This window comes from Mustela nigripes, chromosome 16, assembly GCF_022355385.1.
Source record: "Mustela nigripes isolate SB6536 chromosome 16, MUSNIG.SB6536, whole genome shotgun sequence".
Lineage (NCBI taxonomy): Eukaryota > Metazoa > Chordata > Mammalia > Carnivora > Mustelidae > Mustela > Mustela nigripes.
In genome coordinates, this window is record NC_081572.1 from 56848025 (window position 1) to 56874384 (window position 26360).

The following is a 26360-nucleotide window of genomic DNA, read 5'->3' on the forward strand; positions in this document are numbered from 1 at the left end:
CTCCTTCTGGTCCACCCACAAACCCCTCTACACAGGCCCGTGAATTTTGATAAGTGATGCTTTGGGCAAACCAGTCCACCTGAGGCATTGAGTATGTCCAAACTCCTGTAGGCTCCCCCAGGATGTTGGCATCCCTTGAACAAACCCTACGTTGTCGTGGCATATTACTGTTTTCACTAAAGGCTGAATACGGTTTGTGCTTATTTTACTTCAGATTTTTATATCTGCATCGTGGAGAAGAGTGGTCTATAGTTTCCTTTTTAGGTTTTAATAACAGAAAACGAAAGGGGAAGTTTTTCAAGTGTTGGTAAGATTTGGAACATTTGTTTTTTTGCTCTTTAAAGCGTATACATGGATACAGTTTTTGAATTACCAAAAAAAGTTGCAAAGAGAGTTCCCATAAAAGTTTCAACCAGGTTCCCTAAATATGAGGATAGAACATAACATAGTATGATTATTGAAATCAGGAAATTAATATTGATACAGTACTGTTAATGAATCTATAGAATTTATTTAAATGTTGCCGATGGACCCACTAATGTCCTTTTCCTTGGTCCAGGATCCAGTCCAGAATCTCTCATTGCATTTTATTGTTGTGTGACACTGCCCCTCGTCTTCTGCATCCTGACCTTGGTGCCATTGGAAGATTTTGAAGAATGTCCCTCAATTTGGTTTAGTCTGATGTTTTCTTATGGTTAGATTGAGATAAGGTATTTTTTTAAAAAAAGATTTACTTATTTAAGAGAGAGAGAGCACGTGTGCACACGTGAGTGTGGGGAGGGGCAGAGGGAGAGGGACAAGCAGTGGGGAACCCAACAATGCAGGACTCAATCCCATGACCCTGAAATCATGACCCAGGAGATCATGACCCGAGTGGAAATCAAGAGTTGGATGCTTACCCAACTGAGTTACCCAGGTGCCCCCAGGGGTAAGGCACTTTTGACCAGAATGCCATGGAAATCAAGCACATCCAATCAAGAGGTAAATGATATTGACGATGCTTTGCTATGATACCGTCAATATTTTCACTTGGTTAAGGTATATTTCTCCCTGGTCTCTGTTACCAAGCTACCATTCTTCCCTTTGAAGCGAACATGTGTCTCACGGGGAGCTACTTGAAGTCTAAGCAAATAACCCACTCATAATCACACCTTTGGCCACCACAAAGGGCATCTGCTGATGATTTGTGCCTACAAAAGTTCTTACTGTGACATCTGCCAAATGGCGATTTTCTAATTCTACCACTCCTCCTCCATTTAGTCATTGAAATTCTACCACTAAGGAAATGTTGTCTCTTCTCCATTTACTTGATTTATTCAGTTTTCGTGTTTCCTTGGTGATTATTTTCAGAGCCTTGAGGATACACATTAGAAGAGGAAGCAGAGATGGGTTAGACCCCTCTGAAAACACAAGACAGTGAAAAGGAGAGATTACAGAGAGACATATAGTTTTATTTAATTTTTTATAGACTTTATTTATTTATTTGACTGAGAAAGAGCATGAACAGGGGGAGTGGGAGAGAGAGAAGCAGACTCCCTGTTGAGCCTGATGCAGAGCTCTAGCCCAGGACCCTGGGATCATGACCTGAGCCAAAGGCAGATGCTTAACTGACTGAGAGACCCCGGCACCCCAGACATATATTTTTAAATGAAGCAACAACAGAGAGCTGTACAAAGTATCACGTAATCAGGGGCCACACGAGTGACAAGGGCACCTTGAGTCTTACCAGTTGCTTGGGAGAGGTGCAGGAAAGAAGGTCGAAGATGTGTCTGAGTGGCTGTAGTTGCAAGTTCTGGCCAATAGGTGTCAGGTGGTGACCAGATCTCCAGGTCAGTGGCCTGCCCTCTGAGGACAGGGAGACACAGGGGGAGCTCAGTGAGAGGATGGGATAGCATGCAAACACAGGGGATGCAGGATGAGACTAAGTGGGCTTTGTGGCATGCTCAGCTCCCCGGCAGTGAGCTCTGACAGGCAACTCTGCTTTCCTCCACCTTCAGTTTTAGGATACCAGGGACATAGAGGAAGTCAAGGATGCCATAATTTCCCTGGTGTCTCCTGACCCTTGCAAGTGACCTCACCACCCAACACGTCAATCCGGGCTACACTGTGCCATCCTGGCGACTCAGTTCCTGATTCCAGAGCAGTGCCACCCCAGCGTCCCACCCCGGCCACCTCTGGGCTGTCTCCCTCTTCCCCCTTCTCCTATTTTTGGGGTGGAAAAGAGTAGGGATTGGGGAGACTAGAGTCTGCGCCCACCCTTATCAAGTCGTGTGACCTCAGCGTGCCCTCTCAGTCTTTTGGGGCTCGGGTTCCTTATTTGTGACATGGTGGCATGCGTGCGTGTGTGTGTGTGTGTGTGTGTATGTGTGTGTTTGGGGGGGTGGATGACGCATCCAAGTACGGGCTCTGAGAGCACTTCCAGACCTAACTGCAGACTAGAACCAGACCGTCGTGCTCGCCTGAGGGTACTTTCTGTTTCTGTGCCTTTGGGGAAGTTGCTTTTTCTTGGTATTTTGGGAGTCAGGAAGAGAAAAGTCACTGGTGTTCACATCTTTCAAAGCCTGAGGTAGGGGTGTGGCTTCTGACCCACAGTAACGTCCGACCTTGTGGCCAGTTTCAGGCGCCTTCAACAGCTGTTGTGACACAGGAGTCCCATTCAACAGTGGAAGTGGAAATTTCAGCCTGACCCTGCGCCGATTCTGCAATCAAGGGTTATTCTTGCCTCGCCAGGGCTGCCGGCACAACCCCTCCCCCAGCCCCATTTTGGAAGGGTGGGAGCGAGGCACAGGGCACGATTCCCTGCGGAGTTCTTCCTAGCGGCGGCGTCTGTGGGGGAAACCGAAGGGGCAAGAATAGGGTCTGGACTCTGGAGACGACCCCTCCCCCCGCTTCGGGGGCTGAGAAAAGGCCGAGTGACAGCCACCGGCGGGGGAGCGGGGGGAGTCAGCCCGGAGGCTGGGGGTCCCGCGCGCGTCTGCGCACCAGGGGTGCAGGCATTGTAAAGGTTAAGAGCGCCCAAAGAAAATAGAAGTAGGAGGAGGAAGTGGGGCGCTGGGTCGCCGCGAGAGAAGGAAGCAGCTCGACGGAGCTTCCCCTTTCTCCTCCTTCCCCGAAGCCCCCACCCCAAGCCTCCCCCCGGCTCCGCCCACCCTTCCTGCGGGGCCGAGGCCGCGCTTCCGCTCCCCGGGACACGACCGCACCTGACTCCCGGGGGGTCGGTGGCGCTCGGGGCCCCTCCGGCCGCGGCCGTCCACCTACGGGGCCTGTCCCTTCCAGGACCGACGCGCTCCACCCTGGGGCCGCGGCTCCGGCGCTGCGCTGGGCCAGAGGGGCTCGGAGGATGCGTGGGCCGGCTGGCCCCTTGCCCGCGCGCCCCAGCCGCCAGGTGGCGCTAGAGACCCGCTGGGCGCCCCGCCCCGCCCCCAGCCCCACCCCGCCCCCAGCCCCACCCCGCATGGCCCCGCCCACCTGCATGGCCCCGCCCCCGACCCGCCCCCTGGCCCGCGGTCCGAGTGCAGCCCGGGCGGGTGCTGAGACTCACCGCGCGGATCCTGACCGGCGCCTGGTCCGGACCGCACGCGAGCCGCGGGGAGTAGCCGCTGGAGAAGGGCTCGGCGCCCGGCTGGGACTGCAGGTGCGTGGCCGGGCGGGCGGGGAGGGCGCGCGGGGAGGTGCGGGGAGAGGAGCGTGGGCACCGTCGGGGAGCAGTGGGCTCTGAGAGCGGCGTCCGCCGCGGGCGGGCTGGGCAGTCCTGCTGTGTCCGGGCCCGGGGACACGCGGGGCCGCGACCGGCCGTCCCGGTACTCCCGGAGACAGAAGGGGCGCCCCGGGGGGGACACTGTAGAACGCCGGGGCCGTGCGTGTGGCCGCGTCCTCCCTCCTCTCCCGAAGACCGGCCCGAGTCGGGGTCAGGAGCCCGCGTCGCTCCGCCTGGGGACGGTCGCGATGAGCGTGGGCGTCGCCGCCAGGACCCTGGCGTCGCGGGGGTGCCCCGGCTCCGGCCGCGCTTCTGCAGCACCGCTCGTGGGCGCGGTGGCAGGAGCCGTGTTTACACCTGGGTGTCCCCGCGTGAGTCCGCGGGTGCGTGCGTGCAGGTGTGTGCGCGTGTGTTCAGGTGTGCGTGTGCCCGCGCGCTGGCCCAGCCCAGGCCCCGGGAGTAAATTAGCGAGAGGTGCGGGTCAGCAGGAGGAAGGCCGTGGTTGGATGGTTCGGAGGGAAAAGGAACGCGAGATGAAAGCGGCAGGATGTGGTATCAAGTGAGTTAAAAGCCTCAGAGCAGAGCGGAGGGGTGGGTTTGGGCGAAATGAGGGCTAAAAGTAGGCCAGGTCTGCCCGGAAGGCCCCTTTCTGGATCACGCCACCTTCCTCCCTCCGGTGGTCGCCGCATCTTCTCGCCAGCACTCTTCCTCCTGGCCTGGGCCACCTGGTGAGGCGCTGGTTCCCAGAGCTTGTCACAGCACACAGCCCCCAGGCCCCAGCCACGTTCTTCGGGAGGGACGGGGCGGGGGCCGAGGTCTGCAATCTGTAGTTTTCTAAAGTTTGAATAAGCTCCTTTAGGGAGGCGCTGGAGCCATTGTGGGGGAACCCTGTGCCATGTGGAAAGGAGACTTGAGCTGCCGCCCCCGGGGTCTTGCTGTGTGACCTTGAGCATCTTCTGCCCCTTCCCCACGCAGCCCCATTGCCCTCTCTGTAAAATGGGCTCTAACAGTGGCCTCCCCAGGGCTGTGGGGAGATTCCATGAGAAAAGTGTGACAATTCGAGCTGCACATGGAGCTGCTTCCTGGGTGTTTGCAGAACACCAGTTTGCAGATCAGGAGCTTCCCTGCTTCCTCAGCGGGCCCACCGCCCTGTGCATCCAGGAAGACAAAGAAGGTTTCCAATGGTCAACCTCTCTTTTTCTGGGTACCTCTCTTTTCAGGAGACCCTTCCTTGCCTTTTAAAGCATAAGCACCCAGGACTGTTGGGACAGGCAGGCTTGGGGTCTTTGTATGCTAGGCCTCATTGGGATTTTAAGTACCCCCTCCCCAACATCTCCAGCTTAAGAGGGAGATGATTATCTTCTGTCCCCAAGTCCTTGCTGACTCTGCCTTCGTTCCAAGAGGCTCGCCCAGTGGGCTCACCTGGCCAGCCCTGTGGGATTGCTGGGAGCCAGAGTCTTGGTTGGCTCAGCTGTGGGTGGGCTCAAGGTCTGGATCACAGTGTCTTAAAAGGGGAAACTTCTAGAGAGGCCAGAGAGTGATAAGCAGTCACTCAGGGGAGCGTCTGGTGTAGATGTGTATGGGAGGGAACACAGGAGGGGTTACACTGACTTGTCCCCAAGGGAAGATGAGATGTTCCTAGAGCAAACACATGACGTGTTAGGATAGTCTGGGGATTGAAGACATATGTGTTTTTACATTTTAATGATTTGGAAATCAAGATGCATCTTACCTTGACAACGGACAGCAATATTTCTTTTTTGGCAATGCACAGAATAGTGATTTTGGGGGCATGAGTGGTGGCCCACCATGGTGTCTTTTCTGTTTGCTTCCAGGCTCATGGCCGGGTTCTGGATAACCAGGGGTTTCAGTGAGGTGCCTTCTGGATAAGGGCGATAGAGCTGTAGCATGGTGGGGGCTGAGTGTGAGGACACAGTGGGTAACTGGTGGCTCAGAGCAGGCATTGGGTCCTTCTTGGGTCTGGTGGGTTGGGGCAGTAGTTTCCAGCTTTACACCAGCTCCCTGCTCAGCCTTGCTCCCATGGCCATGATCACATAAGGCAACAAATCGGAGCATGAGTTTTGACTGTGAACCCTTCAGACCTGCCACCACACCCTGGAGAAGGCTTGTACTCCTTGGCATGGCTAGCCAGGTCTCCCACCAGCCAACTCAGGGCCACCCTGCTGCTGTCTCTCCAGAGGCTCGGGCAAACCCCAGTGCCTTTGTACCCGCTCTTCCTTCTCCGTATATTGCTCTTCCCTTCCTCTGCCGCCCAGTGGACTGTGACTCCATCCCCCCATTCAAACCTCATCATCTTTGACGTCTTTTCTTCCACTGGCTCTCCACTCCCCAGCCCTGGCCACCCACCCTGTCCTCCCCACACCTTGTGTGTCCTCCTGCCGACCACCGACCACTCTGGCCTACAGTGTCTGACCAGCAGCGTGTTGGCTTGCTCACCTGAGCCACCTGACCCTCTGTGTGGCTGTTAAGCTGTCACCGTGAACCCCCGCTCCGCTCCCCAAGATGTCAGAGGCCTGAAGTCCATGCAGGCCAATAATGGGAGTTGCCCGCCTGCAGGAGGGTGGGGTCAGGAGGGAGGGGTGTGCTTTTCATTTTCGTGTCCTCTGGAGTCTTCTGGCTGCTGTTGTTGACCCAGGCAAATGAGGCTGTGTGGTTTCCTTGTTGGGGGCAGGGGCTGGGGTGTGAGGGCAGAAGGTGGCGTCTGGGCTTCTGCCTCCCATACTTGGTTGGCCTTGTTCCTGCCAGTCTCTTGCACCGCCAAGTACACGACTTTGGGTCCATCCGCGCATGTCCCTGGGGATGTCCGTTCTCATGTGCGTGGAGGCGTGTGACGGGTGTGTAACAGGTGCTCTCTGCAGTCCTTTCCTGAGCTCCCACCTTCCTTTCCCCGGCTCAGCACATTTCTTCACGGAACACCTTCTGTGTGCAGGGCAAGGGCTGGGCTCCCTCTGGGCGTCCCAAGCCACACAGTGTCCTGCCCGTGTGTGATTCGTCAGGCGGCCAGGACTTCGACCCGCTTCCCATCACCACAATGGTGAGAATTAGCAGGGCCTGTGATTTTACACAAAGGGAGCTCCCCTGTAGCTTGGGGGGGTGAAGGAAAGGCTTTCCCTAGTGAAGTTCTATTCACCGTGAGACCCAAGAGATCCAAGGCAGAGAGACACAGGAATGTGGATCACAGCAAGGTCGCTGGGCCCAGGCATAGCTGTGCAGCATAGAGCAGGCGCTCAGCCCTTGAGGCCATCAGTGCTATAACTGGTGCTTCCCTTTTCCTCCGCCCTGATCATCAGCAGGGAGCATGTGTCACCGCTGTCTCCGTGGGCTTCTGGCAGGAGGCCTCCGCCTCTGTAGCCCAGCAGCAACGGGAGCCCCTGTGTGCCACTGTCCGCTGGGCTTGCGTTCTGTCCCTATCCGGAGCCACTGCCCTTACAGGGTTAAGAAAGGTTGGTTTTCTGCTATCTGGTCACCCTCCTCCCCCACATTCTCCTTGTCCACCCAGAGCTCTCCTCCCAGAACCATGAAGTCCGTGTGCGTCCGCGTACATACATAATTTCCCTCCCTCTCTCTTTCAAAGTTTTGCATAAATGGTCAGGCTCAGGGCGCCTGGGTGACTCAGTCGGTGATGCGTCTGCCTTTGGCTCGGGTCATGATCTCAGGGTCCTGGGATTGAGTCCCGCATCGGGCTCCCTGTTCAATGGGAAGCCTGCTTCTCCCTCTGCCTGCCCCTCTCCCTGCTTGTGCTCTCTCTCTCTGATAAATAAATAAAATCTTAAAAAAACCCAAATGTGTGTGGTGGGGGTGGGTACAGGGGGTGAACTTCCTGACCGTTCTCTGCACCCCCTCCCCCCACCCACCATGCTTATGCTTTCTGAATTTCTCATCAAGTCTTGAATTCAGGCCATTTTCAAGATGACAAAAGAGCATCACTTTTGCTACCGACGTTCTTACAAGAAGCCCTCTGCTCCGTCCTGGCCAGCGCTGCAGATGGTCCCGGCTCCCGGAGTGCCCAGGGACCGGCCCGAGCCCGGGGCTTTGTTTCTCTGATACGTGGGTCCGGTCAAGTGTCCCGTGTGAAGGAGGTTTCCTTCAGTTCCTCATGACTAAGGACTTTTGGAAGCATGAATGGGAGGGAAGTCTGTAGACTACTTCCCTCCGCGTCTACCAAGATGCTCTTGTAGCCTTTTCCCTTGCTGGAGGTTTGTGTCACACATGATGTCATTAGCTCCTTGGATTGAGCCCGTCCTGCATTTCTAGAGCAAACTCTGTCTGTCTGGTCAAGGTATTTTATTCTTTCCAAGCAGTGCCAGGTTTGACCTGCTCGGAACCTCTTTCGGACTTTGGCATCCTTACTCCTGAGTAAGGTCAACCCTCCTCATCCGTCTCTGTCCCGCTGTCGTCACTGGAGTGAAGCTCTGCTGAGTGATTTGGGGATAGACTCATCTCTTGTACCCTGGGGTTGGCAGCCGGAGCAGGGGAGTGCTCTGTGCCTGGAAAGTCAGGATAAAGGCTCTGGTCTTGAGTCCCTCTGCTTGTGCATCCTGGCCTCTGGGGGCTGTCATCCCTTCCTTGTCTCCCTTCCTGAGCCTTCCACACACATACCTGTGCTCCCTGCTTTGATTCTTGGCCTCCAGCAGTCAGCCACGAATTCTGAGCCCTTGCTTCCCGTGCTCTTTAGCAACGGGGTGGCCCCATTCCGCTCCAGGGGCCGTGCCTGCCGGGGATGCTGAGAAACCATGTCCTACGCAGATGCAATAGCCAAGACGGTGATGACGTCATGCCAAAGAGGCCGAGAGGCTTTCCTTGAAGAAGAGGGCCCTGGGGACAAGTCGTATCCATCTCCACATGTTTGGAGGGCAGCGTCCCGGGGAAAAGGCGAAGGCAGCCTGCTCCGTGAGGACCGGTCCCCAGGAAACCAAAAACAAGACCTAAAGGGGCCTCAAGTTGGGTACAGGGAGCATCGAGGACAAATTCAGAACAGATCAACAGCAGACTGGGTGGCCTTGCGGTAATGAGTTCCCTGTCAGGGGGAAGCATTCAGGGGAAATACACGTCCTGTGTAGGCAGGACTGCCGTGAGAAAGGAGGCCAAGGCTGCTCCGTTCCCAGGTCTCTAGTTCTCCAAATCCTAGCGGCTGTGTCTGACGGGTTGAATACAGATCAGTAGTTCTGAGAATGGGATTTGAATTTAAGGAGTTCGGTGGCCTTGAACAGACAAAATCCCAACGTTGCCCAGTTCCCCCACAAATCCCACAGCCTGTTCCTCCCAAGCAAGGCCGCTTTGGGGGTCAGAAAAGTGTAACCATCCAGGGCAGGAGACCCTCGCCCACACCCTGTGCTGAAGCATGGGCTTTTGTGGGAGGGTCTATCTTGTTCTTAGCTCCTTCCAACAGCTGGGGAAGGACACCCATCAAGCCCTACGTGGAGGGTCACCTTCCTGGGCGGGTGCCACGTTCAGCCCCTGGCTGCGCCATGCCTCCTTCCACCCAGCCTTCTCTATAGGACGGCTCCCTCCAAGGTCACTGGCAGCTGCCTGATGGTGAATTCCAGTGGCTGCATCCCAGCTGGTAGGGCTCCCCGGAGTTTCCGAGACCCCTGATGCCTACAGCTCCCCTGGAGCTTTATCTCTTCCCGCCTGCACCTCCTTCCCCAGCCATCCCCGGGCACGTCCGTGTCCCTCTCCGGCAGGTGTATCTCCAAGCCCAGGCCTGCTGTTCGCACTATGTCAAGCTCACCCCCTGTCAGGAGCCCAGCTCCTCACCCACAAAGTGGGCTTCCTCTGCGGACTTCCCCATTCTTGTCTCTGCTGACAACAGCCTCCCAGACATGAAACCTTGGAGTCACCTCTGGGTCCTCCCTCCATCTTCCCGTTCTCCGCTCCCCGGCCCATGTCATGGCGCCGCCTGGGGTCCTGGCCTCTCTCACTTCCCCACTGCGCACTCTGCCACACGTCATTCAGCTTTTGTCCCCACAATCCCGCCCATGGGCCTTCCTTGCTCTGGCAGCAGACTCTTCCTACAAAAACCCCTTCGCCACCAGTCTCGGAAGCTTCTGGAAGCCTCTGGGGATGCCCTGCCTCACAGGGAAAGCCCAGAGTCCTTGGTGGACATTCAGATGTCAACCCTGAGTCCGGCTCTTGGAGTCTTTCCCCCTGAATGTGTACCCCTTCCTCTGGCCAGGCTGCCAGCCTCAGTTTCTCCAGTACCTAATGTGCATTCTTGCCTCTCCCCCATCTTCCCGATGAGGAGACCCCCCCACCCCCAGCTGTCATGTTCAGCCCCTTCTCCCCAGTGCCCAGCGGGCCAGGATTTGGCATGCCCTGTCCGTGTTGGCTGGTTGAGCCGCTGCACAGAGGAAGCCTGGGGCCCCAGCCTTGGGTGACAGGTGATTAACACCCCCATCTGAGATCTCGTGGGGTTCAGTCCTCCTGCGACCCAGGGACTGCGCCCTCCAGGAACTGCATTGGATTCTGTAGTGCATCCGAAGGAGCAAAAATACTGTGTTTTTGCCTTCCTGGACAACAAGGCAGATGTCCCCCTCTGGGGGGGTCCGCCCAGGCCCCAGGGGCCCTGGCAAACCTCACATGCAGAGAACCCTCTCCTTGGGAACCTGTGTCCGCCCTCCATGTGAGTCAGACTTAAGACAAGCCGTTCTGGAAGTCTGACGGTGGGGAAGCCCCGGGGAGCCAGCCCCACGCAAGTCACTCCCAGACCTGGGGCCACTTCTCTACAGGGACCTAGGGAAGTCAAGTGTCTGTTTGCGACACGATGTTTACAAGATAGAGGAGCTTCCTGTCCCTGCCTGCTTGGCGGGCTGTGGGGCAATCAGGAGCCCCGTTTTCAGGGGGGGAGAAATGCTGGGAGGATTTCTGGCGATTCTGCAACCTTCCCCAGGGGGCCGGGCCATACTGACCCTGGAGGAGGCCGAGGGAGGCATAGAACTCAAGTTTTTAAATCGGGAGAAAGTCAAATACTACCAGTAACCAATGTTAGTTTGCATATCGCCATTTATGGCTTATAAAGCATTGTTCTTGAACCTGGGTCTGCTAGTCGAGGAGGAACCCTTTAGAGACTCCCCTGGGTCACTCCCAAGCAGGGGGATGGGTTGGAGCAAGCAACGGACGACGGACGATGAGGTTCGGGTTTTCTTCCCTTTCTTTTTTTTTCTCCCCCCTTTGAAAGGGAGTAATGCTTTGGAGAGGAAAGAGAGCTTTCTGGGGAGGAGAGAACAGTGGGAAAGACTCCCCAGGAGAGAGAACCCGCCTATCCCGATCCTTCCAACTTGGGCAGTGACACCACTCCCCCTGCCCCCCGAGAAAAGGGCCGAGGGGGCTGAGACTGGCCTTGCCTGCCTCCCCAAACATTTGTGCCAGTGGCCCTGGGCACCCCCTCGCAGCCTGGGACCACCCACAGAAGAGCACAAGGGGCTTGCGTCCAGGATTCCCTACTGTGCCTGCGACCCTACAGCAGCATCTGGATGGGTCTGTTAAGGTGCCCTGGACTTTGGTGGCCCTGGGGATAGGAATATTCTGGCATTCCCTCTCTAGCAAGCAGGTAATCAGAGATGGGGCTCACCACAGCCACCTGACTTCTCATGCCCCGAAGATGTTTTCTGCAGTGAATTCTTCCTCCAAATCCATGAGCTGGCCAGCAGCAGGGCAGAAGTGCAGAGGACTCTCGTGACGTCACATCAGCCTGCAGGGCATGGCGTGATGATACTGGTTTGGGGATAAGGTGCTCTAAGACAAAAAGGAAGGACGAAAAGCAAGGGCATGACTTTGAAAGAAATTGGTCATAAAACCCCTACATTAGAGAGGCAGAAGTTGGCCGAGGGAGGTGATTTGAGGGCGTGGCCTTGGGGAGGGTCCAGAAAACACATTTCTTAGCTAGTGATGCTAAGGAGCTCAGGGTTGTGCGGTGCTAGCTGTGTGGGGTTGGGAGAAGACTACAAGGTTCTAGAAGATTCCCGAGTCAGCTGGAAAAACAAGGTGCTGGGACTTGTGGGAGTTGGCAGAAGCAGGCCCTCAAGACTGCATGGCCCTATGTTGGAGGCTGTGGATAAAGAAGGAGGTGCCACCCACTCTCCATTCTCCTGTTCTCCCCCTGCCCCAAGGCAGTATGCAGCATTGCCCCAAGGTGGGCGGAGAATGCCCCTTCTTGGCCCAAGGTTCCGTCTGCCGGCTGCTCCCCATCAGGGCTCCCGTATGGGCTCTGTTGAAGGGATTGGATTGGGACAGTCTCACCTTGGGTCCACTGCTCAGCCTCTCAGAGTCCGATTTCCCCCCTGTCTTCCTCCCCATTCAGTGCTTTCAAAGGTCAGGGATTACTCATTGCCTGTTACTCCTACAACCTGCCCAGTGGATGGAGGCGGCAACGGGATTATCATTTTTTTAAAATAAAGACTTAATTCTTGAGAGCAATTTCAGGTTTGCAACAAAATTGGGAAGAAGGTGCAGAGATTTCCTGTATAATCCCCCCCCAACACATGCATAGTTTCCTTTGTTCTCAGCATCATCCACTGGATAGTACCTTTTTATCCAAGGATGAACCTCTGTTGACACATCACAGTCACCCCCAAATGCCTCAGGGTTCACTCCTGGTGTTGGGCTTTTTTTGAGTTCTGGTAAATGAATAGTGACCCATAGCCATCACTGTAATCTTATATGGAGCATTTTGAATGTCCTAGAATTCCTCTGTACCCTGCCTATTTATTTCTTCCTTTTCTACCATCCCAGGAAATCACTGATCTTTATTGTCTTCATAGGTATGCCTTGGGAATGTAATTGTTCACAAAACCATCTGATCTCATTTCAGGAGGACAAGTTTTGTTAGTCTAGGCTGTATTTGCATGGTCCTGTCTACCGAACCAGTAGGAGAGTCTCTCGAAACCATACCCTCTGAACTTGAATTGCTTCAGTATTAGCTGGCCAACCCAGTCTGCTCCAAAGAATGGCTGACCTTTACATAAGTCAGTCTCTGTGGGGGATACACAGAAATGGGCTCGCCGTAGAGGAGGTGTATGCTCTCATGTAATAGGCTGAGCATAAGTCATCCAGACTTTATGTGACAGGTTCGTAGGTTGGGAATCTGTGCTCCTTCCATCTTGTTGATCTGTCTGCCTGACCATGTGGCTTTCATCTCATGGTGCATAATGGCTGCCTAGCAATGGCCATCATATCTGCATTCCAGCTAGCAAGAGGAAGAAAGGGAAGGAACGAGGCATGCCTCTTCCTTTCAAAGGCATGATGTAGAAATTGCATTCTTCAATATATACCTGTATTGATGGCCAGAATATAGCCACATGGCCACACCTGACTACAAGAGAATCTGGTAAATGTAATCTAAAATACCCAAACATTATATTATTATAGAAGAAAGAAAAAAGGATGTAGGAGGACAATTAGGAGTCTCATCCACGTTTGGACCCCACTAGTTTGAGGTCTTTCTGAATCTTCTCTATCATATAAAGTTCCTTTATCCCTTCTGCTGTGTGGCAAGCATGCCTTCTGAGCTCTTTTGAAAACCCTTTAAAAATGGCACTCTATCAAAAGCTGGAATCTACCCTAATGTCCATCTACAGATGAAGGGTGGATACAATGTGGCATATACATGCGATGGGATATTAGTCAGCCTCAAAAGGGAGTAAAATTCTGACATGTTCCAGTATAGATGAGCCTTAAAGACCTTATATGAGGTGAAATAAGCCAGTCACAAGAGAAGCAGTATGGTATGATTCCCCGAATATGAGGATCCCAGAGTCATCAAACTCAGAGGGACAGAAAGACAACCAGTGGTTACTAGCAGCTGGTAATAGGAAGAGGGGAATTGGGCAGTTAGCCTTTCATGGGTGTGGAGTGTCCATTTGGGAAGATGAAGTTCTGGAGACAGATGACAGTGGTGCCTATGTGACGATGTAAATGTCCTTCTGCTACTGAGCTGTGTGTTGAAAAATGGCATGCTTTCAAGGGCCAAAACAGAGTGCAGATGCAGATCCTCAACACCCTTTTAGTTTGGTTAGTGAGCCAATGGGGAATCCCTCTGTGTCCTCCTTCAGCTCACGCTTTTCGAAATTCTCACAAGGCTCCTGCAGGACTCGTTCAAATCCAGAGATGCTGCTTTCATGTATTTTCTTGTATTACTGTTGGTGAGGCCATTCCAGCCCCTGGGGATCCCTGGGTCCTCTCCTGGGTGTTCCCAAACTGCCTTTGATGGCATGCAGAGAGCTCTGTCAGGGGGCTGGCCAGCTCAGAGATTGTGGCTCTGTAGATCCTATGCTTTTGATATTCTCTGAAATTGGGACAGCCATTTCTAGGGTCTGTTTCTGTCTTTGTCTGTCTTGCTCTCTATTTTCTCTTGTACATCTTTCATTTTCTTCAATTCTTTAAAGATGATCGATAGCAGTCCCCTTTCACAGACTCTGGTTTCCTTATGACTTGGAGATGTGTCTGTCCTCATCTGCGATTCTCAGCTCCTTTTTAAGCAGCAAACTCTCTATATGACTTCAGAGCCCTCTGTGGCAGATGTCTCTCCCCTGGTCTCCCCCTCACCCCTTCATTGGTGTGGTCATCTGAATCCCAAGGCTGATGTGTCACGTGCTGGTTGAAGGTTTGACAATGGCCACACAAGACCCTTGAATAAACCCTTAACACGTAGCCTGCTATCCAAGGCCATTCCCATCTGCCACCTCACCCCATGAGGCAAAATTTTCCAGTGTGCCCTGTGTCATACTTTATCCTCCAGTGGAGCTGGTCTCCTGCCCTTCCCTAAAGGAATCATGCTTTCTCATGGCTTTTGCCTCTGTCCATCTTCCCACCGCCATGCCTGAATCCTGCCTCCATCCATCTTCCCACCACTGTGCCTGAGTCCCACCTCTGTCCGTTTTCCCACAGCCATGCCTGAATCTCACCTCTATCCTCTTCCCACGGCTGTGCCTGAATCCCAGGGCAGTTGTTCCTTCCTGAAAAGTTGTCTGGGAATTACTCTTTCCGAGAAGCCTTCTCCCACCACCAAGTTCCTATTGCACCTGTCTGGTGTTATCCTCCGCTGGATGTCTCACTCATTGGGTACAGTCCAGTAGGAATGGTGCTGCTCTGAACTTTGTGCTGTGTGTCCTTTGAGTAAAGGTCTGGGAGTGGAATTGCTGTGTCATGGGCCAGCACAGGTCACACTTGAGTGGGTACTGGTAACTGGCTTTCCATTTGATAAGCAGCTGTCCTGATTTTCACCTTCTCCACCTGCAGCTGTGAGGCTTCAAGGTGCTTCACAACCTCACAAACAGGGTTTTCTGTGTTTTTCATTTGGGCCATTCTGGTGGGTATGTGGCGGTATTGCATCATGGTTTGAATTTGCATTTCCCTTGTGACTAATGAAATTGAGTACCTTTTCATGTTTATTGGCCATTTGGAGAGCCTCTTTCATGAGAGAGAGAGTCAATCAAGTCTCGTGCCTGTTTTTCTAGTCTGGTTTGTGTTTATCATTGTTGTTGGTGATGGTTCTATCGCTGTGCATGGTGACCTCTCAGGATCCCCTCTTTCCATCTGACCACAAGCTCCTTGAGCTTTCTGGATCCCCAGTGCCTACTAAGACCCTCCCATAGCAGACCCTGAACACATGCTTGCTGTTGGTTAAGTCAGCTCTCTTTGATCCCTACTTTCCAATAGGATGACCGTTCTCTTTGAGAAAGTGATGGAGGAAGTAGGCAGGTGAGTGGTTCTCCTTTCTCTAGATCACCTGTAACTACTGCCCCACCAGCCTGGAGTGGCTAACCTTATCCCCAGGCTGGGGTTATTCTGAAAATAACTCTACAGACCCTTTTTGGTGTCCTTGGTGCTTTTCACAAGCCTTCCTTTCCTGACATGCTCACTCCTGCTCTCCTGTGTTCATTCTCTCTTGGGGACCTCCCTTCTGTCTTTGACATATGTCCTAGGAATCATGCTTCCAAAACGTCAGATGATCAGAGGAATGACAGTTTATTAGCTGGCTTGATTTTAACCTAAGGAAACATTCCAGCTGCTGTGCAGGGGGAGCACACCACCATCCCAGGGCCCTGCTGTGGATCTCAGGTTGATGATTCACACAAGAAAAGTGGCATCCATATCTCAGTCACATGAGTTCTGCATAATGCCCTGTCCATCTCTCTTCTTTTGTCAGCCCTGAAATCTCCTCACCCTTCCCTCCTCCCATTCATTGTGCATTCGTTCATCCAGCAAACATGTGCCAGGCACTCTTCTAGGCCCTTGTGGGGCTGGAGGAAAAGGACAGGCAGCAAGTATGATAAATAACAAGTAATATGTATGGTGTGTCCGTTGGTGGTAAGAGGTGGGAAAAATAAAACAGGGTGTGCCAGGGGTGGGGTTTGCCCAAAGCTCTCCTTGAGAACATAACATAAACACTGGACAGAGGGGAGGGAATGAGCCTGGCAGACATCTGGGAGAAGAGCACTCCAGCAGAGGAAGCAGCAAGTGCAAAGGTCCTGGGGCAGGAGCATGCGTGATGTGTTGGCTGTGGTCATTCGAGCCCCTGGGAGGTGGCACCTTCCAGGCTGGCACCAGCAGAGTTCAGTATCTGAAACGAAGGGCAACGTATTAGTCATATTTATATCTACCACAGCATCGAGCAAAATATCTTGTGGTCTCAATTGCTTGATAAGGGAAGTTTTTCTTTGAGTGAATGAATTTAGGTCGGATACCCCCTAAGGGCTTCCTCCTGTCATGGCAACCTCCAGGGGCTGGTCAGGTCTCTTGCTCGACTGCTCCAAGCACCAAGTGCAAGGCTTCCAGCAAACGAGGCAGGAAGGCTCCGCTCTATGACCTAGCTCGAGAAGCCACACACTGTCGCGTCTGCTGTCATCAGTCAGGTGAAGCAGTCACACGCCCGCTCAGTCTCCATGTCTTGATGGGCGAGGGACAAGCCTGCTCCATGGAAGAGGATGGGAGATGGGGTGACCCCATCTTGGGAAAATACAGCCTTGTCATGTCCCTTCCATTTCCCTGGGGAAGAATTCTCATTTTGTGTTGTCACGGGCTGTGGAGGAATTTCACGTATTTCCTGGGCACCCCGGCCAGCATAATCTCCCAGGCAAAGGTGGTTGCTGAGACCAGCGCCCCCCCTCCACGGCTGCCCACCCCTAGGCCCCAGGGATGAGGCCCCCCCCACCCCCAGGCATGGGGATGCGCCTGGGGATGCTGGGGAGTCAGGCACAGATCTTGTGCTCTGCAAAGTACGAGCGCTCCTGGGGTGCGGCCGACGATCCTTGGGCCGTAGTTATGTTTTAGCTCAGTGTGGTAATGGTGCCTTCGGGTTGGGGAATGCAGCTAACTTTCAAATGGTTCAGCAAAAGGGGTGTGTGTGTGTGTGTGTGTGTGTGTGTGGTCAAACTAAGGATTACTCTGTTCCCTGGTTTAGCAGCCAAAGAGGAGTAAGGTCAAAGGCAGATAGAGGTGGGGCACCCCTGCCTGCCTTCCATCCGTGACTCCCACCCACAGGCTGATTCTGACCCCACTGGGGCTGCTGGGGGGCTCATCGGTCCACAGGCTGGATCTGCGCAGACCCCCTCCTCTCGCTGCAACGGCTGTCCAGGAAGGAGGCTTCTATCCGCTCAGGGCCTGGGGCATCAGCTGTGGGTGAGCCACAGGAGTGGGCAGAGGTGGCTGTGCTAAGGGGTAAGGAGGGAAGAGGGCTGGGTCGTGGGAAGGGGTGCCGGAGAGAGGCTCTCCAGGGGAAGCTGGGTTTTCGCGGAGCGGTGGGCAGGCAGGGGCAGGGTGTGCTTCCTGGGGAGGTGAGAAGGGGGCTGACCCTCAGCCCAGCTCTGGGGTCTGCACTTCCCTCTTGGGGGCTTTCGAAAGAGCCCACGACCTCATGGGGGGGATGGGGGAAACTTGAGTCCTGGGGAGCTTAGCCCTCCTGTAGGGGAAACCTGGCCCCACGGGGTCTCCCCGAAGCCCCTGCACTACCAGCGTGGAAATCCTCAGAGAAATCGACAGGCCTGGGGAAGCCCGCCCACGTGACACCCCCCACGTGACACACAGACCCCCCAACGGGTCTGCAAGGCCCTGGGGTCTTCCTGCAGAGAGGATGCCCCAGGGCTCCCGGCCCCTTGCCCCTGTGCACCGCGGAGCTGCAGCCCTCTCTGTCCCCCACATCCTGTGCCCCGGGGTGCGCGGCGCTCTCGAAGCACAGGCCAGATGTGCAAATTCTGCGGCTGTGCCTGGGGCCGAGCGCAGCACGGCTTGCTTTTCTTGGAAATCATTGGTGATTTGTTAGAAAAACAGGAAACACTGGGGCTGCTGGTGTGCATTTTGACTTTTCTGTTTTTGTTTTCGAACTTCTTTCATCGGTCCCAGGCCCGGGACGTTTTCGGGGTACTTGTGGTCAACTCTGACCTTCAAGCCCCCTCCTCACTCCTCCCTACCCTTCCTCCCCCTGCCGCCCATCCCCTCTCTCTCTGTCTCTGTCTCTGTCCCTCTTGCCTTGTGTCCCCTTCTCCCCCACCCCCAATCACTGCTGTGGGGAGCAGGCAGGTCTCTGGAACCATGGAAACAGGTGTTGTGTCTTAGTGATGCCATCGCTTGGTGATGCAGGGGCACGAGCTTCTGTGGAGTCGGGCTTCCCTGCACCTGTGTCCCGCCCCCCCCCCCTGCCTGCGGTCCTCCCACCTTTATCACCGTGGTTAGACAGGAAGCAAAGTGGTCTCCGTGCACTGGGACCACTGCAGCTGGTGCCGTTGTCCCTTGCTGGGGGATGGAGGGTGGTCACGTAGCTGGAAAGGGAAATGCTTCATCCCTCGTGGGTCAGACCGGAGTTGAAGGGGTGCTCAGAAGGCACTTTCTCTATGGAGACACTGAGGGCAAGACAGAGGGGGCTTTGCATGGCCCTGGGTGGGGTGCCTTCACTGGAGAGGAAGGAAGAGAACGGCTGAGAGGTCGGAGTCCAAACTCTGGCTCTGCCCTGAACCATCCCCTCCCTGGCTGTGTCTCGGAACAGCAGGAGGTGTGCAGGGGGTGGGTGGGGAGCTGGGGTTGTTTTGTGCACTGAGGCCAGAAAGCCCCCCCCCCCTCCAAAAGTGCTCACTACTTGGTGAGTTTGCCCTGGGTCTCATCCTGTTAGGGGTAAACTCTGAACATGCATGATTGGTTGGTTTGGGGCTGTATTCAAGCACATTTTTTGTTGTCCATTCCCCACCCCATATTGGGCCAATATGGAGAGGCCCTTCTCCCGTTTTACAGATGAAGAAACTGAGGTCCCCAGAGGTTGCACAGCTTAGCTCACCGTTCTTTGTTACCCAAGCAGCCCCCCGCCCCCGCCAGGAGGCGTGAGGGCCAGTGGCTATCTGCCCAGGGAACTGCTGTGCCCCTGTCCCTCCCCCCACACCGGGCTCTGCCCTAGGTTTTCATTCAGTGTCTCTGTACCACACATTTAGCTGGGGCCTCCCCCTCTCCTGGGGGAACCGCGCTTAGGGGCTGCCCTTCTGAAGTCATATAAAAAGTCTGATATGAGAGATTAGAAACTCCCCAAACCTCTCCAGGGTGTTATTTTAAGAAGACATCAAACTGTCTTGAGATATCTAGGATGGGTAAGACTAAGAAGAAGATGGGAACCAGCAGGAGGAATGGAAACACAATTTAGGGCACTTCCCAGAAGAGAAGGGGGTTTGAGGAATTCCAGACTAGGGACGGAGAGTGAGCAAGAGGGTTGACCCTTCTTCACAGGGGCACTCCTGAATAGGGTGATTGGTATCAGGCCCTGCTCTCCCAGCCCACATGCCTGCGACCTCTGGGTCACACAGCTTCTGAGGAGCAGCGGCTCTCACCCAGGGGTCCAAGAACTTGCGTGGGAAATGGGTGCCATCTTTGTTGTCACCCACGTCTAACTGAAGCTCAGTGTTCCTTCCATTATGAACGCAGACAACAAGCCACAGTCATATTAGTAGCACCTGTGACTTGATCCCCAGTAGAAATCCAGATGTGGTCCTATCACTTTGTAGGTCATGTTGAGAGCACCTTAAATGTCACTTATGCTTTTGATGACTTTCAGGTGATAATAGTGCTGAGACCGACTGCTGGATTTTGTTACTTAATGTGTTAATGAGAAGAACATACATGACTATTTCATATGGTTGATTATGACAAAAAATCGGTGACTAGTTTCAGCGTAATTTGTTTCCTTGTCATCCCGTGTATTTTGTTCTGTGCATTTGAAACATTATTCAGAAGAGGGGTCTGCAGACTCCAGATCTAGGGCACAAAAAGGTTAGGAATTCTTGCTGCCAGAGCAGCTTGGGAAAGAATTCTAGGTGTTACCCGAGAACTGAGGAGGGCTTTGATGTTAGGCAGACCTGATTGGGATCCTTCTGGCAGACCCTGGGAAAGTGGCCTTATCTCTCAGAGCCATAGTCTTCTCCTGTGTCGACGGAGGTAAAAGAAGGTCCACTTTTGTTCTGCGTGCATGTGCCTGCCTGGTCTGGTACCTGGCAGGCAGAGGTAACTCCATCATGGGAAGGAGTTGGTGGTAGTGTCAGTGGTTTATTTAAGCCCATGAGACTCAAGCAGGATTCTCTCTCTCTCTTTTTTTTAATCACAGAGGAGATTCTAGGCTAGGTCCTTTTCTTACTCTCCTTCATGCGGAAGGGAAACTTGCATACCTGGATAATCTTGTCTTTTACTTTTGCTCTGGGCTGGACCAGGTGGCCTTCAGGTATCCAGTGTGAATGTTGATCCATAAAGGGAAGTATTTAAGAACTGGCCATGATATGGCCACACAGTGGATTACTATGCAGTCACGAAAATGAATAAGTGTGATTGCACACTGAAACATGGATGAATCTAGAAAACACACTAAGTTAAAAAAGCTAGATGCCAAAAATGGTATGTTGGGATCCCATGTACATGAAATATCCAGAGTAAGGAAATTCATAGACACAGAGAGTAGATTAGCAGTTGCCAGATAGTAGGAGGAGGGAGAAGTCACTGCTAATAGGTATGGGGTTTCTTTCTGAAGTGATGGAAGTGTTCTGGATTTAGATCATGGTGATGGATACAGAGATTGGTGAAGATGCTGAAAGCAGTGAAGTGTGAACCTTAAAATGGTAGATATTCTGTTATGTAAATTATAGCTGAGTTTTATAAAGTCACTACCCACCACATGGACATTGAAAAGATAATAAAGGAATATTACAAAAAACTCTATATCCACACATTTGATAACTTAGGCGAAATGGACCAATTCCTGAAAGACATAATCAAAGCTCACACAAGGATGGATTAGTGGAATAGATCTGTCTATATTAAAAAAATTTAATCAGTAATTAGTAACCTTACAAAATGGAAAGCACCATGCCCAGATGGTTTCATTGGTGAATTTTACCAAACATTAAAACAACAAATGATATCAATTCTTTACAATATGTTTCAGATTATCTATGTAGAAAATCTTCAAGAATTGACCAAAAACAAACAAACTAACTTAGAATTATAAGTGTTTATGGGAAGGTTACAAGATACAAGATTAATACAAAGAAATCTGTTTTTTCCCTATATACCAAAAATAAGCTATTGGAATTTGAAATAAATATAACACCATTGACATTCACACTAAAAAAATACTTAGGAATAAATCTAACAAAATGTGTCCAGAATCCATATTAGGAAAACTACAAAACCCTGGTGAAAGAAGTCAAAGAAGAGCTAAATAAATGGGAAGATGTTCCATGTTCATGGATAGGCAGACTCAATATTGTTAATTTGCCACTTCTTCCAAACTCAAGCTGCAAACTCCATGCCATTCCAATCAGAATCCCCACAAATTACTTTGTCTGTATCAACAGACTGATTCTAAAGTTCATAAGGAAAGGCAATAGATGCAGAATAACCAACACAATATTGAAGAAAAAGAACAAAGTTGGAGAACTGACACTCTGACTTCAAGACTTACTTTAAGGCTATAATAAAACAATGTAATGTAGATGAAGAATGGACAAATAGATGAATGGAATAGAATAAGAGAGCCCAGAAATAGGTCAACACAAATATAATCAACTGATTTTTGTCGAAGAACGAAGACAATTCAATGAAGAGAGGATAATCTTCCTAACAAATGGTGCCAGAACAATGGAGTATCTACAGCAAAAAGTAAATTGACATTAAGCTTAAACCTTCACAAAATTAATTCAAAATAGACCATGCACCAAAAGGTAAAATACAAAACCAGAAAACTCCTAGAAGATAATAGGAGAAAATTTAGATGACCTTGGGTTTGGCAATGAGTTTTTGGGTACAATACCAAAAGTATGATCCATGAAAGAAAAATTTGATGAGTTGGGCCCTATTAACACGAAAACTTCTGCTCTGTTAAAGACACTATAAAGAGAATGAAAAGACAAGCCATAGACTAGAAGAAAGTATTTGCAAGACACTTCTCTGACAAAGAACTTGTATCCAGAATATACAAAGAGTTCTTAAAACTCAACAATAAGAAAATAAACAACCCAATTTAAAAATAGGCAATAGTATAGTGCCCAGGAGAGGCAAGGGTGGGGGTGGTGGTGTTCAGAAGGATACCAATTGTGTTCTGCTCCTTAATCCAGGGCACTGGTTCTACGGGTGTGATCACTTTGTGAAAGCTCATCAGACTACTCTTATGATCTGTGTACATTTTATATATAAATGTCCTACTTGAATAAAAATTTCACTTTAAAAAATAAAAATGAACAAAAGATCTGAACTGCTCATCAGAGAAGATATATCGATGGCAAATAAGCATATAAAAAGATGCTCAACATTCTATGTCCCTAGGGAAATTGGAAGTTAAAATGAGATACTATTAAAATGGCTGAAATCCAAAACACTGACAACACCAAATGCTGGTGAGGATGTGGAGAGATGGGAACTCTGGTTCATTCCTGGTAGAGATGCAAAATGGTATAGCCACTTCGGAAGATAGTTGGGTGGTTTCTTAGAAAGTTAAGAAGTCTTGCCATATGATCTAGCAGTTGGGTTTCTACGTATTTACCAAAAGGAGTTGAAACTTATTTCCACACAAAAACCTGCACCTATATTCATATTGCCAAAAATTGGAAGCCACCGAGATGTCCTTCAGTAGGTGAGTGGATAAACAAATTATGGTATATCCACTGAATGAAATGTTATTTAGTTATAGAAAGACATAAGCTATGAAGACACACAAAGCCACAGAGGGACTTTAAATGCATATTACTAAGTGAAAGAGTCCCATCTGAAAAGTCTACATAATCTATAACGCCAACTGCGTGACATTTTGGTAAAGGCAAAACTGTAGAGACAGTACAAAGATCAGTGGTTGCCAAGGGTTGAAGAGAGGGGAAGGGATGAATAGATTACAGCATAGGGGATTTTTAGAGCGAGTAAAACGATTCTTTGTGACACTCTCATGGTAGATACATGACATTTCGTATTTGGTAACTGCATATAACACTGTATAACTGTAATATTCCCGAAGGAACTCTAATGTAAACTGTGGACTTGGGTTAATATCATTGTATCAACATCATCTTATCAATTGTAACAAATATACCACAGTCATGGAAGGTATTAACAAAAGGGGAAACAGTGGGCGGGAGGGAGTTGGGGGGTCAGAAGGAGTATGTGGGAACTCTGTACTTTCTGTTCGTTTTTTTCTGTGAACTACAACTGCTCTACAATTTGCAGTTTATGAAAAGAAAAAAGAATCCCTTTCTTGACTCTTCTTACATCAATTGAAATCCAGCTCTGAGTTTCACCTATCCCACCAGGAGCTGTCCAGGAGCTCAGAGTTTTTCATTTTCCTGCCACCGGCCTTCCCTGAGGTGGTTGCCTTATTAGCACGGAGGCAGTGAGCGGAGGGAAAAGTGTACAGAAGGAAACACATCATTAGCACTATAAATCGTTCTGTACCCTGTGGCATTAGGGACGGCTCCTGGAAAGCTTGCGTTCTGACCTGACTCTCTTCCTTCAGTCCCAGGAAGGGAAATGCAGAACGAAGGAGGTCTCAGGGGGCCATCTGCCCACACTGCGGGTTGCTGAAAATGACCAGTTCAACACCACCCAGGACTGACTCACGGGGAGGTTACAGTAGATGTGATTTCCCCCAAAGCCTGAGGAAGATCCCCTCTTGCTTGTATGGCCACATCATGGCCACATGCTTGAGTGGGGCTTTCGGTTTGCACAGCACATTGCCATGCTCCCCATGTCCAGGGAGAATCCACTGGGGCCTCGCTCCAGAGGCTGGAGTTGGAACCGTTTGTAGGGCGGGTGGGCCACTGTTGCCAAGCTGAGAGCCCAGTAGAGGAAGCAGTAACAACAATAGGCATTGGGGGAACAGGGGCAGGGGTGGGCACCCAGCCCAGCGTGCAAGGCTTCCCCGAAGAAGGGACTTGATAAATGAAGACAGAAGAGTATATATTAGTCACAGCAGAAGCAGGGGAAGGTGGTGGAAATGTTTCAGGCAGAAGGAGTCCAGGCAGGGAGATGTTTATTATGCAGTGGGAAGGTGAGGGTAATGAGACTGGCCAGGGAGGAAAGGCCCAGACCTCTCGGGGTCTTATTATCTAGATTGGGGGTCAAAACTTGTCCTGAGGCACCGAAAACTTAAGGACAGGGAGGGAGTGATAATCAGATGCATTTTCTGAGACAGCTCTGCATAGAATGCCATGTCTATGCTGTGATCCCATCTAGTTTGAAGAAAGTACATGTAAACGTGTAGGTATGTGTGGGGGCATATTCATGCATTAGAAAGGACTAGAAGGATAACAGGGTCAGACAGGCAGCAAATGTCTCTGTGTTTGAAAAAGGAAAGTGGGGTGCAAACTATAGGCTAAGAAAAATTTTAAAGATTTATTCTGTACCCAAAGGTATTGCACAAGTCTCTAAAGACATTTTTATTGAGGTTTATATGCATCAAAAGTACACACATTTTGGTGTACAGTTTGGTGAGTTATGGAAAATATGTGTACCTGTTCAGCCTGTATTCCTAGCAAGGTCTAGCATATTTCTATCATCCCAGAAAGTGCCCTCATGCCCATTCTGGATCATCTTTCCCTGTACCAGCTGGAGGCAACTGCCTTTTTTATTTATTTCACCATAGATTAGTTTTGCCTATTCTAGAACTTTTTGTAAATACAGCCAGGGAGTATCTGTCTTTTTGTGTCCACTTCATATGCACACCATGTTTTTGGTTTTCATGCATACCGTACTTGCATTAGCACTTTGCTTTTTTTGTTTTGTTTTGTTTCTTGCATTGCTGAGTAAATGGGTAAACATATACCGAACACGTTTTCACCTTCTCTATTGAAGGATTGGGCTGTTTCCAGTTTGCTGCTGTGCTACACGAAGCTGCTATGAACATTTTTTTGTACATGTCTTTTTGCCAATATAGGTCCTCATTTATTTGGAGTAAACAAGTAGAATTATTGGGTCAAAATGGTAGGTTATTTGTGAACTTGACAGAGCTGCCAAGCAGGTTTTCAAAGTGGCTGCACCATTTGTTGCTTCTGCCAACGATGTTCCGCTGTTCCATACCCTTGCTAATTTGGTATCGCTAATCTTTTTAATTTTAGCTCTTCTAGTAAAGTGTGATCGCACTGTGGTTTCAAGTCTCCGTTTCCCTGAGAACTGATGGTGGCGAGCATATTCTCACGTGTGTAGTGACCTCGTGGATATCTTTTGTGAAGTGTCCACTCCTACGTGTTCAATTCCAAGATGCAAGTCATTTGTCACATACATGTATCATGAATATTTTCTCACAGTCTGTAGCCGTTCTATAATTTGGTCATTTCCAAAATGTTATATAAGTCGCATCAGACTGTAGGTAATTTTGGGGGATTAGCTTTCAATTCAGCGTAATCATCTGGAGATTCATCGTGTGTGGCGTGTATATTGATAATTATTTCCTTTTTACTGCTGAGTAGTATTCCGTGGGTACCATAGTTTGTTAAACTCTTCACCCCCTCAAGGACAACTGGGTTGTTTTCAGTTTGGGGCTATTATGAATAAAGCTGCTATAAACAGTCATATATATGTTTTTTGGGTGAACCTAACTTTTCATTTCTCTGAGATAAATGCCCAGGGATACAACTGCTGGCAATTCCAATGTACATATTTAGTGCTACAAGTTTCCCTCTTAGACTGCTTTAGCTGTGTCCCATAACCTTTGATATGTTAGATATTCCTTTTCATTCTGTTTCCTGCATTTTGGGATTTCCCTTGAGGCTTTCTCTCTGACCCATGGATTTTCCAGATGTGTGTTTAGTCTCTAAGTGTTTGGGGGTTGTCCTGTTATCTTATCTTTCTGTTTGCTGTCTGGTTTGATTCTGTTGTTTCAGTTCTCTTACATTTGTTGAGGTTGGTTTTATGGCCCTGGATATGGTCTGTCTCAGTATATGGCTCATGGGTACTTGAAAAAATGTGTGTTTTGCTGTCATTGGGTGGGGTGTTCTGTAAGTTTTGACTAGATCCTGTTGACTGATGGTGTGACTTAGTTCTTACGTGTCCTTGCTGATTTTCTATATAGCTGCTCTCTTTGTTGTTGAGGGAAGGCAGTTGATGTCTCCAGCTGTAATTATGAGTATGTTTAGATCTCCTTTCTGTTTTATCAATTTTTACTTTATGTAATTTGCAATGTCATTGCGTAGGGAAACAC

At 50.8% G+C, this 26360-nt stretch overlaps 1 protein-coding gene across 3 annotated transcripts in view; it reads left to right on the plus strand.

Annotated features, from left to right (window-relative positions):
- Nucleotides 1-3484: 3484 nt before the first annotated feature.
- The window catches only part of PIK3R5 (phosphoinositide-3-kinase regulatory subunit 5), a 70604-nt gene continuing 47728 nt past the window's right edge, over nt 3485-26360 (plus strand). For 2 of the 3 annotated variants that reach the window (XM_059380620.1, XM_059380621.1), the window contains exon 1: nt 3486-3634. The gene's annotated coding sequence lies outside the window, so the exon portion shown is untranslated. Of the gene's footprint in view, nt 3635-26360 lie in introns of all 3 variants that reach the window. The other variant, XM_059380622.1, reaches the window with a different exon arrangement.